General features: G+C 47.9%; 1 protein-coding gene across 2 annotated transcripts in view; it reads left to right on the top strand.

Moving 5' to 3' along the window:
• Nucleotides 1-9,865: 9,865 nt before the first annotated feature.
• SAMD4B (sterile alpha motif domain containing 4B) overlaps nt 9,866-15,240 on the top strand; it is a 43,426-nt gene continuing 38,051 nt past the window's right edge. For both annotated transcript variants that reach the window (XM_088477021.1, XM_088477020.1), the window contains exon 1: nt 9,866-9,992. The gene's annotated coding sequence lies outside the window, so the exon portion shown is untranslated. The remainder of the gene's footprint in view (nt 9,993-15,240) is intronic.

Raw genomic sequence — 15,240 nt, 5'->3', positions numbered from 1 at the left:
CCTCCCGAACGCCGGGAGGGCAGGACCTGAGGGGGAAAAAGCGCGCCGGGCCTGACACCGTCTGACAGACGGGCGGGTACCGAGCGCGCGCGCTGGGGGCGGCTCATGGTGCTTAATCAAATTTAAGCAAGGAGGTAGCAAAGAAAGGGAAAGAAAAGTTAGATAAGAAAAAAGAGTGTAGATATAGGGAAAGTATGGAGAAGAGAGTAGGGAAAGATAGGGAAAGAGAAAGTAGGGATGAATAAAAAACGTTTATCCCAACAGACAGATCTGCTAAGAAGGAACTGTACTTTCCTGGTCGCAGATCAATTCAAAAGAGGCAGATTTTACCACAGTAGATTCTCTACCCCTCTCCCTAACTCCGCCCCTAACCTAACGTCCTATCGCATCTGCCTATAACTGTAAACAAACATTTTTTACTTTATTAACCCCTCTATCCCTGACTAGAAGTTTATGTGCCGTCGGCTCTATTCCTAACCTCCGTTATATGTCTCTTTAATTTATATTAAATAAAAAAATCCTTATTAGGATTAAGGCATTTGTGTCTCTGGACCTCATTCAGACCCGCTCGCAAGCGCTGAGCGCTCGTAAGCGGGTTGATGTGTAGGCCCTGCCCACGTGCAGCGGCCGCACTGCGCGTGCGCAAGCCCCGGAGCGACAGAGAAATTCTCTCGCTCCGGAGCTCCCTACAAAAGGGGCGGCTGTCGATGTTGATCGACAGCTCGACCCATTTTGTAGGCGTGGCGTTGGGGTGGTTTCACAAATGGAGGCGTTCCTTAAGGAATGCCTGCCGTTTTGTGGGCGGACGCACTGACATCAGCAGTGATGTCAGTGGGGAGCTTCCTGCTCGATCAGAGCAGGAAGCTCCCTGGGGCCTGTGGTTGCCGAGACCCAACCTTAGGGTCTCGTCGCAAGCCCCGATGGTCGCGATGGTCTTGACCATCGCGACCATCAACCTGGTCGGTCGCTAAAGCTGTGGGTGGTAACCCACAGCTTAGCTAGCGACCAGGAGGCCGCACTTCAAAAGCCAAGCGGCCGCCCAGATTCAGAATGAGCGCTCGCATTTTGCGAGCGCCTCTGAATGAGGGCCTCTGTGTGCCAGACAGAAGATAGCCACACAGAGAGGAAACCTTTAACATGTAGTACTAGGAGTACATGCATTATATAGTGAGCTCTTATCCTAATCCTATTTAACATTCCATATATACTTTATGTACTCTTTATACTAGAGGTGAGTGGTCTCGTTTTTAATCGGTTATGTACTCTCAAAAATGGCATCACATTGGCTATCCATCAAAACCAAACCGGCTATCTCTACCTTATACTATATACAGTACTATAAAATTTCTCTCACTGTGGCTGTCTTTGGCCCTCATTCAGAGCCACTCGTTAGCGGCAGTACGCTCGTTCCGAGCGATGTTTGCACATCTGCGCATGCGTACGCTTTTTAGTACGCATGCGCGAACCAGTCAGTGCGGCCGAAAATCCTTTGTACGCTATATAGCGAGTGCCTGCTATTTTGAGTGACAGAATGAGGCGTATGTGGGTGGTAACAGGGGAAGGTGTTTGAAAATGGGGAGTGGAGATCCGAACGCAGGCGTGCTTAAAGGTCAAAACGGGCGTTTTATGGGTGTGTATATTTAAAACAGCAGCGTCATTGACCACGTCACTGGGTTATTTTATAGCCAGAACTGCACGCAAATTTGAGGTAGCAAACACCAACCACAAGAATAGCGAGCAGTTCATACGCTGGTCGATGTACTCGATTAATCTAATAAATAGCGGACATGACGTAGGATGCGTGCGGCCAGGGGGCGTTTTTAACAAATAAACGAGCGTATGTTTTGCTCGCTCGTTCAGACTTAGAGGTGTGAACAGACTGCAATGTGCGTACGGATCATTTGAATAGCCACCCCTTGTTTTTAAACGAACGACCGCAAATAGCGAACGGCTCTGAATGAGGGCCTTTGTCTTTTACACAGTAATGCATTAATGCCAGTAAGCTATTTTCTATTAAAGATGCTATATGCGGATATAGAGATGTAAGGGCAAATGCTTGGTTTATTATATAACTTCAGAGCACCTGTGTGACTTGGAAAAGCCGTGTCATACATGTGCGGAAAAGACCCTGATTGGCCTGCAATGTTGCCGGTATCGCTGGGGAGCCAACACATCACTTTGCTCCGAATCATAAAATTTCTACTCACCTCCCCAACTAGAAATCCTGCATGAGAACCTGGGCGTCAGAGGAGCCTGAACAGAGTTTTGCACCATACATCATTGCATCTGGCTGCAGCCTCACCAGCCAGTCAGGAACACATACCTCCCATGCGGGACAGTCCCGTTTTTCTGGGACTGTCCTGCTGTCCCACCCGCGGGCCGCAGTGTCCCGCGGTAGGGGGGGGGAGTTGTAGAGAGCACATACCGCTGCTCCGCATGTGCACGGCATCTGTTCACCTGTGTAGGGAGATCCTGGGGGCTGCCCAGCATCTCGGAGAGTGCTGGGCACACACCCTCTAATGACACAAACGGGGGTTTCAGCAAGGCTCCGCCCTGTTTCTGAGAAGCCCTGCCCCATTTAGCGAAGCCCCACCTTCTTCGAGTAGAAATGTTGGGAGGTATGGGAACAGGTAAGATTTATTATATTTGTTTTACAAAAGACAAGTGTACAAGGCATTGGGAAGGGGATGCAATCGGGAAACCGGCTTCCCGACTGCTTTATCCTGGCGTGGGTTAAATGACAGGTGTCTATATCTAGACGCCTGTCATTTTCCCGACGCCGGGAAACAGGCGCCGACGAACGAGACCCTACCACAAGGGTCTCGTCGCAAGCCCCGATGATCGCGACCCATCACCTGGCCGCTCGCAAAAGCTGTGGGTGGTCACCCAAAGCTTAGCGAGCGGCCAGAAGGCCGCAACAAAGAATATAGAAAAAACGCCCTGATTCAGAGCGAACGCTCTTAAAGAGTGTCCGGCTCTGAATCAGGCCCTCTGTGTACACTCTGTGGTATGCATGCGGTGTAGGGGTTTCCAGGACTTCTGGCGCACGCTCAGTAGTAAATAATTTGCTCTATTGCACAAACAGTGAGTCAGTCTGACAGTAATTCGCTATATGCAATATTTGTAACATATTGCCTCGATGTACTCTGGGCCTGATTCAAACCCGGTCGCAAGCGCTGAGTGCTCGCAACCGGGTCGATGTTTGCCCACTGGGCATGCGCACGACGGAGCCAGCTCCATGTCTCCCACCAAAGGGGGCGAGCTGTCGATGTTGATTGACAGCTTGCCCCGTTTGGTAGGTGGGCAGGGGGGGTGGCTGGCCAAACGGAGGCGTTCCCGAAGGAACCAGAAGCTCTCCGGGGCTTGCAGCCACGAGACCCTACCACAAGGGTCTCGACGCAAGCCCGATGGTCGCCAAAGTCGTGGGTGGTCACCCACAGATATGAGAGCGGCTAGGAGGCCGAAAAGAAAAAAAAAACCGCTCTGATTCAGAGCGAGTGCTCGTTCAGAGCGTCCGTCTCTGAATCAGGCCCCACCATCGACTCGCTTGTGAACGCTATGCGCTCGCGAGCGGGCCTGAATCAGGCTCAGAGACCCCTGCTGCTTATGGAATCACTCCTATTTGAGTTCATTCACAGTCACTTCTGCAAATCTTCACCTGCGACTCCAAACCCATGGCTGCGACTCTCCTCCCTTGTCGTAACGGGTTGAAATAAGACTGGATGGCAATTGGAGGCGTGGCTTCACGGACAGCACTGAAATGCTCAAGATCATCACAGCACACAATGAAATATATTGAAGTTAATGGCCGGAATGTGCAGCTAATAGGTACCCAAGTGGATTGGAGCAACTAAATTGCTTGGCGAAGCAGACATTAATAAAAAAAAAAAAATGTAATCACTTATAAATATGCAGGTTTTCCTACCCCCAGTTGTGCATGAATCATTACAGTATTTCTGTAAAATGAGGGTCCCTTGCAAAGTTGCAATGTGAAGTGTCTATTTAAGCACTGCTGCTGTTGTTTCCAGTCGACATTAATTGACGTCTCAGTAGAAATTCCTGCGGCTTCGGGTTTTCGCATATCCACTGTGTACGGAATCGCAGCCGCGACGGGATTTGAGTGGATCAGGCCTTGAAACTTTTTGGTGGCCATGTTTGTCTTAACCTGAGACTACACACCCTTACTGTTTTTTCATTGCGTCTGCAGTCACATTGATACTCACACTTCAACCCTGCAGTTGCAAGTCAGACTTGATAAAGGAAAAAGATGCACACATGCAGCAAAGAGACGCACACATGCAGCAAAGAGATGCACACATGCAGCAAAGAGACACACACGCAGCAAAGAGATGCACACATGCAGCAAAGAGATGCACACATGCAGCAAAGAGACACACCCACGTAGCAAAGAGATGCACACATGCCGTAAACAGATGCACACATGCAGCAAAGATACGCACACATGCAGCAAAGAGATGCACACATGCAGCAAAGAGACACACACGTAGCAAAGAGATGCACACATGCAGCAAAGAGACACACACGCAGCAAAGAGATGCACACATGCAGCAAAGAGACACACACGTAGCAAAGAGATGCACACATGCCGTAAACAGATGCACACATGCAGCAAAGATACGCACACATGCAGCAAAGAGATGCACACATGCAGCAAAGAGACACACACACGTAGCAAAGAGATGCACACATGCAGCAAAGAGACACACACGCAGCAAAGAGATGCACACATGCAGCAAAGAGACACACACACATGTAGCAAAGAGATGCACACATGCCGTAAACAGATGCACACATGCAGCAAAGATACGCACACATGCAGCAAAGAGATGCACAAATGCAGCAAAGAGACACACACACATGCAGCAAAGAGACACACACATGCAGCAAAGAGATGCACACATGCAGCAAAGAGACACACACATGCAGCAAAGAGATGCACACATGCAGTAAAGAGATGCACACATGCACCAAAGAGATGCACACATGCAGGAAAAGTCAAACCTTACCCTTGCATTTAACACCCACTAAGTTTAATTTTATCAGCAACCAATTAACCTACCAATATGCTTTTGGAGTGCGGGAGGAGACCAGAGCACCTGAGGGTAACCTGGGCAAATATGGGTAGATGTGGGTGCTTTGGGTATTTCAACTGCCTCTAATCATGGCATATGGGAGATTAGGTGAATAACGTCAGCCCCCCAATCATTAGCAAAGTAAGCTCCCATGCTAATCACTGTGCCATCGTGCCAGTGCAGCAGGGGGTGTCCCATATGACTTCTGTGCTGTACTATAGCACTTCTCCTGTATGGAGTTTTCATGTACACATGTAACACCCCCTGTGGCCTATTTGAGTATTTCTCTCCTGGGGCTCTATTTATTAACATTATTTTTACTAAAATAAAGTGAAAAAGGGTGTTTTCACACCCTTTTCACATTATTTTAGTTTCACCTGTAGTTATTACAGGGCAATTGGAGTAGAATTAGTATAATTCTACTCCAACCCCTAAGTATCACTTATTTTTAGTAAAGCAGATCGCATTTCCCATAATTGTAATGGGAAATGTGATCCGACCAGGGTTACTAAAAATAAATTGTAAAAAAATACCGGGGGAAGCCCTGTGATAATAACGCCACCTGGAGGTGGCGTTATCCAGGGTCTCCTCCGGTTACCGGGCTCCCACTCTGCTCTAACGGGGAGAGCAGAGGCGGGAGCCGGTACCAGTAATCAGCTATGTGGTCTAAACAGACCGCAAGCTGATTGCTGTAAAAAAAAAGAAAAAAAAAAATTAAACATTTTTTTTTTACTTACCTGAATCCAGGGACCGGTGATCGGGCCTCCGGTGATGGCTCCTCTCCGGTCAGCTGGTCTCCCATAGTGCACTGCGGCCCGGTCATCACGTGATCGGGTCCCAGTGCAGTATGGGAGATCACCTGATCGGGAAGCCCGGAGAAGATCACCGGAGGCCAGGAGGATGCAGGTAAGTGTAATGAAGGGAGGTGGGGGTCGCGGGGGTCCGCGTTCACGGGGGGCGGGGCTTAGCGTCGTTGGGGGGTAGCAGCGACGGTGGGTCGGCGCATGCGCAGGCTCTTAGTCGCGGTATTTTTTCCGAAAATACCGCAATTAGAGTGCGGATGGGATCCGCAGGGACAGAGCTTTATCACAAGCTCTGTCCCTGCAAGGGATTTATAGTGAATCCCTGTGATATTGCCTGAATTCGCAATGCGCAATCACTCGGTAATATCACACTACAATCTGCATTCAATATGTAGTAAATAGATCCCTTGTGATGTGGGAGCATATGCAAAGCCTTAAGGGTAAGCAGTGAGAGGAACAAATAGCATGACTTGGATGCCCTAGAAAATAAATGAACCCGCAAGCTCAGCTGGCTCTGAGAGAGGAGCGTCAGTGATGGGCTATGGTCCTTATATATCAACCAATTGACTGATGCTGAGTGACCCTGACCACTCTGTGACCTGAAGACTGGTCTCAGAGAAAGAGAGAAGCTGAGTCAGGAGGGAGCTTGTGAGTACAGCAAATCTGTCAGCCTGTCCATCTCTGAGAGGCACCCGCGAGGCCCAAGACTGCCCTTACCAGTCTCCCTTGCCTAGCTGAGGTCGGGAGCATATGAACCATTTCTCAGTGGAGTAAGCTTAGGATGGGATGCAGGGGCAGAGAAGTGAGCGTTAGAGTATCAGTCCCAGACCTAAATGAGAATGTCAGCTTTTGTGATCCGAACAAATGCCTTTGTCTTCGTTTTTCCCCATCGTCAATATAATAGAACCAGAAAGCAGAAATGGCATTGGCATTGCCTGGTAACTCTCTTTAGCTTTCTGGCAATTCTGGTCAAAGTGACCTCACTTCATACTTGCCAACTCTCCCTGATTGTCAGGGAGACTCCCTGAAATAGTAGCAATCTCCCTGACTCCCTGAAGAGTCCAGCAATCTCCCCATTATCAAGTTGTTATATGAATAAAACAGAGATATATACATTCAATTCGTATCATTTCCCTGCATTGGTTATAAGGCACAATGATCCCTATGGCTACATGCATTTTCATAATCAACAAGTAGATTTTACTAACTGCTTTAGGGCTCATTAACATTTGGATGTAAATCAATTTTAGGACACGCCTCTCAGATGTAGCAGTACACGCCCACTTTACCGCCGCGCTCATAGGTGTTGCTGTCACAATCTCCCTGAAATGCTTTTTCAAAAGTAGGCAAGCATGTTTCACTTGTGTCACAGTCTTGCCAGACCACATGAGGAAGTACAAGTGCAAAAGGTTATGGGCCCTGAGGCTGGGTGAGAGTAGGGCTGAGTGTGGCAGGTAGAAAGGACCACAGTCTGCAGAAAATCACTTATCACCGGCAAAAACTAGACATTACGCCGACGGTTCAGGTTTTTCCATTTCGTTATATATATCAAAGAGTAACTGCCATCGATGGGTGTGTATTAACAGATAGACATTAAATAGGTCGACATTGTCTAGATAGACACCAGATGTTAGACAGTCAGTAGGTCAACTGTAACAAAAGGTTGACAGGGACAAAAGGTCGACACACTAAAGGTAGACATGTAAGAATGTCGATGGTTACAAATGGTCGACGGTCAAAAAGTAGTCATGAAAATGGTCGACAAAATAAAAAGGTCGATGCATGTTTTTTTTTCTAGTTTTAGCCCTAAACTTCACCTTAACCCTCCCCTTGGTGCCTAACCCTCCCTCCTGGTGCCTAACCCTAACCGTCGGTGTAGGTACCTGACACTAACCATCTTTTCTAGTGCCTAACCCTCCGGTAAGTGCTTAAACCTAACCCTCCCTCTTGGTGCCTAACCCAAACCGTCAGGGTAAGTGCCTAACCCTAACTGTTGGGGTAAGTGCCTAACCCTAACTGTCGGGGTAAGTGTCTAACCCTAAAAAACTAAAAGATCATGTGTTGACCTTTTTTTGTGTCGACCATGTTCACATCAAAATTTTTTACCCTGTTGACCATTTGTACCTGTCAACCTTTTTACATGTCGACCTTTAGTGTGGCAACCTTTTGTCCCAGTCGACCAAATTTATAGGGGTGGGCAATATCTGGCCCCCCAGCTGTAGTAGAACTACACATCCCAGCATGCTTTACAACAGTTTTGCTATTTGGCCATACTAAAACTATTGCAAGGGTTGCTGGAATTTGTAGTTCAACAACAGCTAGAGGGCCGCTTATTGCCCACCCCTGGAACATCTGGTGTCTATCTAGACATTGTTGACCTTTTTACTGTCTACCTATGAAAAGGAACCCGCCAGCGACACTACTATAGCTGCTGATAACCCCTGCCGATGTTACGATTCACTTATGTTAACAAAGGCTTCCTCATGCAAATTTAATAAGTATTACAGCAACCACCAGTATATGGCTTAGGCTGCCTGACATAGTATTTTTAGTAGTCAGCAGAAGCCGTTTTGTATTTTCTAGACTGCAATTTGGTTACCTGGGCTAGGGATGGACAATGATAATTGATGATTTGCAGCCATTGATGTTTTCAGCCCGATGGTGATGGTTTTGCCATTCGATTGCTTGCCTCCTTCCGATGTGTATTTTTCCCAATGTTTGGTGATGTAATGTGTCACTAGGAGGAAAACTGTCTCAGTGGCAATGCTCCTTTGCGAATGCACAAACCAGCTTTCTCATTTGTGCATAGATCAAACCATTGAATGGATTAGAACAATGGTTACATGCCATAATTAGGTACGTAACAATGCGGACAGAAAATGGAACTATTCACTGAGTGCCCTTAAAAACTTACGTCCTAAGGGGAAGAAAAGAACAGTTGGAGGATGAACTGGGAAAGACAAATGGTGGAGGGTTGCAGCAGAATTAATATAAGAGTAGGGCTGGTAGGATTTAATAACAAGGTGCATTTTAGACGCGTGTCTAAAACTGGGAAGCCGAAATGACCCTATTGTTCTTATATAGCCCACAATTAATGATATCTGTCACTGTGTATCAGATGCATATAATCCAATCACTAAGGGCCTGATTCAGCTTGGATTGCAACTGCTAATACGCACGCAGTCAGCTGATTGTTCCGTAGTGCGCATGACCCACTGCAGAGTGATGACAGGAAGTGCTGTTTGTGGGAGGTGGCGGGGTGAAACGCAGGCGTGCCAGTGCGTTGGAACGCTGTTGCAGGGGCGTGCATAAATTAGCCACCGCGATGCCTTACGCAGCCTGAGCACTCACAGCGTACAACGAGGTTAGCAATTCCTGAGGTCAGACCTTGTGCAAGTGTGCGTGAGGCTGCGATGATACTTGATTGTAGTACCGGTGGTTTCGCAGTCTTGCTAAGGATTACGGAAGTGTGTAAGGTAAAGTGGGCGTCCTTATGTTGTGCTGCAGCGGCATAGCGGATCGCAATGGCTTAGCATATCATCGGAATGCGTGTGTAATCGCTATTCCATTTGCAGTTGCGATCGGTAGTGAATCAGGCTCTAAGATGTATATGATATGGTGTGAGCTACATGGCATTAATGTACCACAGTGTATAGATAGATAGATAGATAGATAGATAGATAGATAGATAGATAGATAGATAGATAGATAGATAGATAGATAGATACTGTATACACACAGCACATCATTCCCAGACAGTGCACATGATAACACTAGTCACTCTCTCACTGCAGCAGCAGCAGCTGCAGTCTCTCTGCTAGGCCACGCCCCCATGCATTGTTCTTGGCCTGTCAGTTACAATAAGATGAACCAATAAGGCGGCGGCAATACCGTCCGCGCCGCGACAAGGGGGAGGGGCTACCCCTGAACCCGTCAATCACCCGCTTCAGTCACCCAATCCTCGGAGGGAGGCGGGTCCTGTGCGGCCCGACGTGCCTGGTGACGTCTATAGTCACGCAAAACGTAACGTGCGACGTCCTGGCGGCGGTGGTTGCCTGTGTGGCTCCCCGCGGGAGTGCAGCGGCCTGACCGGTCGGTGAGTGAGGGGGAACGGTAGCGGTGAGCCGGAGGGGTCGGTGATGGGTGGGGGAGTATCAGGCGCTAGTGTGGGGTCGCACCCAAACACGGGGGGGTGGCTCCTGCACACTCATTTCCATAGCAACGGGCAGGGGCTCAGCTCCCCGGGGGTGCGTGAGGGCAGGAGGGGTGTGAGTGTGGAATGTAGCCCTGTGCTATGGGTACTGGTGGTTCCTGCCTTGTTGTGTGCTGTCAGTTCTGCCTCTATAATTATACTACATCTGTGTGACGCCTAAACTAAGCTACCCGATATGTGTCCTTACTCCTTTCATCACACGTCTGCCTCCACCTGCTGACGCCCCCCCCATCACATGTCTGCTTCCGCGTAACAGTCCCCCACTACTGGTCTGCCTCCACGGAACAGCCCCCCCCCACTACTGGTCTGCCTCCATGTAACAGCCCCCTCCCCCACTACTGGTCTGCCTCCACGTAAAAGACCCCTCCCCCACTACTGGTCTGCCTCCACGTAACAGCCCCCCCCCCACTACTGGTCTGCCTCTGCGTAACAGCCCCCCTCCCCACTACTGGTCTGCCTCCGCGTAACAGCCCCCCTCCCCACTACTGGTCTGCCTCCGCGTAACAGCCCCCCTCCCCACTACTGGTCTGCCTCCGCGTAACAGCCCCCCTCCCCACTACTGGTCTGCCTCCGCGTAACAGCCCCCCTCCCCACTACTGGTCTGCCTCCGCGTAACAGCCCCCCTCCCCACTACTGGTCTGCCTCCGCGTAACAGCCCCCCTCCCCACTACTGGTCTGCCTCCGCGTAACAGCCCCCCTGCTTTTCGTCTATTACATAACTTAAAAAAAAAAAACACCCCATGGGTCTGCGTCAAGGCAATAACCCCCCACCCCACGGATCTGCATCCATGTAATAATAGAGGTTTGGAGATTGTTGGTGTAGAAATAGAATTAATGTAATAGCCAAAGGAGGTTAAGAAGATGGTTGGGGATTTTGGTAAGTTTGCATAACGAGAGGAGTTTTCAGGGTACAAGTGAAAGTTTGAGGCTAGAGGAAAGAGATGCATGTGAAGGAATACTACAGAGTGGGTGCAGCCCAATTAGATCCCTGTAGCCATGTATGGAGCAGGTAATAAGTGAGTGTGTGAGGTGTGGAGCTGTTGAGGATGGGCAATATTTTGAGACAATAGAAGAAATGTATATTGGTGCAGATTTGTATGTTAGTAGAAATATTTTGTTTAATTATGAAAAATACAGGCAATCATCAATGTGGGGACTGACAGAGCAGCAGCTTTGTGAGGAAAATCCATCTAGTGGCTGAGTTCAAAATAGGTTGTAGAGGTGAAAGTCTGGTTAGGGGAAGACTAGTAATAACTAAGTTATTGCAGGACATAATGAGTTGTCTAAACCGACTTGTGTGTAATCTGGTGATATTTTATATATATATATATATATAACAGGATTTGGCAACAGATTGTGTGTTTGAAAAAAAGGACAGTTCTGAATCAAGGCCAAGCCCTAGGCTGCAAGCTTTTAGGGTTTGTCATGTTACCATAAGAAATAGCATGTCAGGGACTGTATGGCAGCTACAGTGATGGGGAGGTGGATCCAGGGAAACAAGCAATGAGAGAGCATATTGATGAGAACAAGGACAGGGGAATGTGGTGCTTGTGTGAGAAGTGAGGTGTCAAATGCAGAGAGGTCCAGGAGGAATAGAAGTGAGTAGTGGCAGTTTTTACCTTTAGGCTTGGATAAGCACAGTAGATAGCGATTTACTGACTTGTAAGTATAGCGTCAAGTGGGCAGGTAGAAGAGGGAAGATACTTCTGGGTTCATTTATTAATGCTGGCCATGCACTATACAATATTTGGTCAGACATCTGTCTGTTCTGGCTGGTTGGAATGAAAACCTTGTAATCTATGGGAGCAAGTGACATTCGACCATATGATCCCAAACACTGGAAAATGGACAAAAATGATGTTCAGACTGGTTATATTCATTTATTATATTCAAATCACGCCAAACATACCTGTTTAGCACGCCTTTGTACTATAGCTGCACCAAAACACTAACCCTCAGTACCTAGTACACTTTGGGGGAATTCAATTCTCATTGCGGGGATTTAGCTCCTGGGTTAAGTGTCCTGATCGTCTCAGTTGCTTGCGCTGTAAACCATTGGCTAGCGGATTTCTGCGCACTCACCCCTGAGGGTGCGAGCAGAAATCTGCTTCGACCAGTGCCTCTTCGCTAGTTGCGGTGCTACCGCGTCTAGTAACCGCATCGCATCCACCACTTTACCCAGGAGATGCACCTTACCGCAACTAGTGCCCGGGGCTTAGTCGCGATAAGCTGCATCTCCCGAGTTGAGTGCCAGGCGCAATGCAGTCAATTAAATAGTTTCGGGCACTTAACATGGGAGCTACATCCCTGCGATGAGAATTGAATTCCCCCTGTAAGCGAATTAAGACGCAAAATTGAGGAAAAAGTTCACAATCTATGGTAAAAAGGCAAAAGACTGGTCCGAGGGATGTAGTCAGTTTGCCGGCAGACGGGATGCTGGCTATTGAAAACTCCGGCGTCTGAATCCTGACCCGGGACTAAACATAGGCGTCAAAATTTCGGCTGCAGTTTATATACTAACACCGTAATCCCGGCAGCCACCATCCCCATAGTAAGTATAGCGAGGTGCCTTAGCTGTTAGCCGCAGGGGGACGGTTAGGCATAGGCACCACCGGGGTTAGGTTTTGGGGGGGCGGTTAGGTTTAGGCACTAACGGGGAGGGTTAGGGTGTGGGGGATACCAAGCATCGGGATGCCACTGATGCCAGGTATCCTGACTGCCTGTATTTCATACCCAACCCTGTGTCCGATAGGAGTGACCTCTGCCATGCATCGTCATGCTTTATCTGTGAGTTTAAACTACTTCCTTTGTGACAAAGTAATCCTAATCATAAATACCTAGTACACTATATGAATGCAGAATTGAGGAAAAATTCACAGCACGGGAATTGTGCCATGCGCTAAAAGGATATGGTGTATGAGGACACATCTGTATGGCTGTCAAAATGCACGTCATCACAAATATATTTCTCCTGGCCTGACTCCTCTTTATTTATTACCAGTTATTTATATAGCGCACACACATTCTGCAGCGCTTTTACAGAGACTATTTGCCCATTCACATTAGTCCCTGCCCCAGTGGAGCTTACAATCTATATTCCCTATCACATGCTCACACACATACACACTAGGGTTCATTTTATTGGCAGACAAATTAACCTACCAGTATATTTTTTGGAGTGTGGGAGGAAACCCATGCAAACACAGGGAGAATATACAAACTCCACACAGGGCCGTAGTGGGAATCGAACCCACACGTGTAGTATTTGGTGATTGTGGGTTCATACATAGAAAATGATTTGCTGTCAAAAGTGGTTGTAGCAGAGGTAGTCAGTTAGTACTGGTTACACTGGGGGGGGGGAAATAGGGAAAGTGGTTAGATCCAAATCAAGGGAGGAAGATGAGCAGCATTCAATAGAACTATTGAACAGTCTGTATACAGGTTGAGTCTCCCATATCCAAAATGCTTGGGACCAGGGGTAGTTTGGATATCGGAATATTCCGTAACTTGGAATATTTGCATACCATTATGAAATATTTTGGGAAAGGGACCCAGATCTAAACACAGAATGGATTTGTTTCATATACCCTTTATACACAGTCTGCAGGTAATTTTATACAATATTTTTAGTAATTTTGTGCCTTAAATAAAGTTTGTGTACTTTGAACCATCAAAAAGGAAAGATTTCACTATCTCAGTCATGCTTAAAAAAAACTCTATTTCTGAATATCTGGATATGGGAGACTCAACCTGTATAACTATTCATATAATAATATCCACATATCTGTATAGGCACCACCTTATGTCTGTATAGAACTATTTATATATTAGACAACGGGACACTGCGTCCCGAGGGTGAGAACGGCTCCCGCAGGCTGTGAGGGCAGGGCGCTTTTTGCCCTCCTCCTGGAGGGCAGGGTGCTTTTTGCCCTCCAGGAGGGCAGGGCGCCGCGCCCCGCTAAAACAGCCTAGCGGGAACGCTAGCATATACGAGTACAGACTCCAAAACACAGATTTATAGATTAGACAACAGAGTCCTGTTGTCTAATCTATAAATCTGTGTGTTTTGGAGTCTGTACTCGTATATGCTAGCGTTCCCGCTAGGCTGTTTTAGCGGGGCGCGGCGCCCTGCCCTCCTGGAGGGCAAAAAGCACCCTGCCCTCCAGGAGGAGGGCAAAAAGCGCCCTGCCCTCACAGCCTGCGGGAGCCGTTCTCACCCTCGGGACGCAGTGTCCCGCGGGTGGAGAAACATGCGGTGACCCGGTCACCGCCGGAGTATAGACGCCGGGCGCATGCGCCCGGCATCTCTTCTCCCTGTCTGCAGGGCTTGGGGGCTGCCCGGCGTGTCCGTAAGTGCCGGGCACGCCCCCAAGAGTGAAGAAAAGGGGACGCGTCTTATAGACACGCCCCCCTTTCCGATGACCACGCCCCTTTCTCAGTCGCGCGGGCATTCCCTTTCTAGCTCCGGCGCCCTGCCTCCCGCCGGAGCTAGAGGGAACACTATATGCGAATATCCCACAAGTCTTTTTGCCACTGTTCACATAATTATTAATGGAAGTATCCTCATTATAGTTACTTAAGGGTATACATGTGTGTGTCTGTCTTTGCAGTCTATATTTATGATACATGAGAGGTGACCAGCCTGTGGCTTTGGGTTCCAAGGAATAGAATCTGGTTTAGATGGGTAGACTTGCGATTTGTTCTGTTGTAAATAAATAAAAATGTAGGGTCCCAGAATAGCGGTCTTACTGCAAATAGAGCGCACCAATGCTTTATTTAATGCTCTTCCAGATGACCGGTTTAAACAGACCGATCCAATTCTACCACAGTGTATTTTTGTTTCATCTGTCTGTGCCATAAACATTTTTTTTTCTTAAATTTAGCTTTCAATAAATGAACATTGTTTGCAGTGTAGTGACCCGCTCTTGTCCTCACCGCAGTCACTTGGGCAGGGAATACTCATTACATTTTGACAGGTGGACAGAACTGATATTCTTAAGATTAGTTGCTTAAACATGAAAAAAATGAAAAAGATTAACATTATTCAAGCAAGTAGTCATTGGCTTCATGAGCTATAACTTGGTGATGACCCTAATGCATTCTCATACTGACTCATCCACTGCTTTAAATT

The sequence above is a fragment of the Taudactylus pleione genome, unplaced genomic scaffold (assembly GCF_031769625.1).
Source record: "Taudactylus pleione unplaced genomic scaffold, aTauple2 ptg000199l, whole genome shotgun sequence".
NCBI lineage: Eukaryota > Metazoa > Chordata > Amphibia > Anura > Myobatrachidae > Taudactylus > Taudactylus pleione.
Note: the sequence above shows the minus strand (reverse complement) of the source record. Positions and strands in the feature narration are given on the sequence as shown.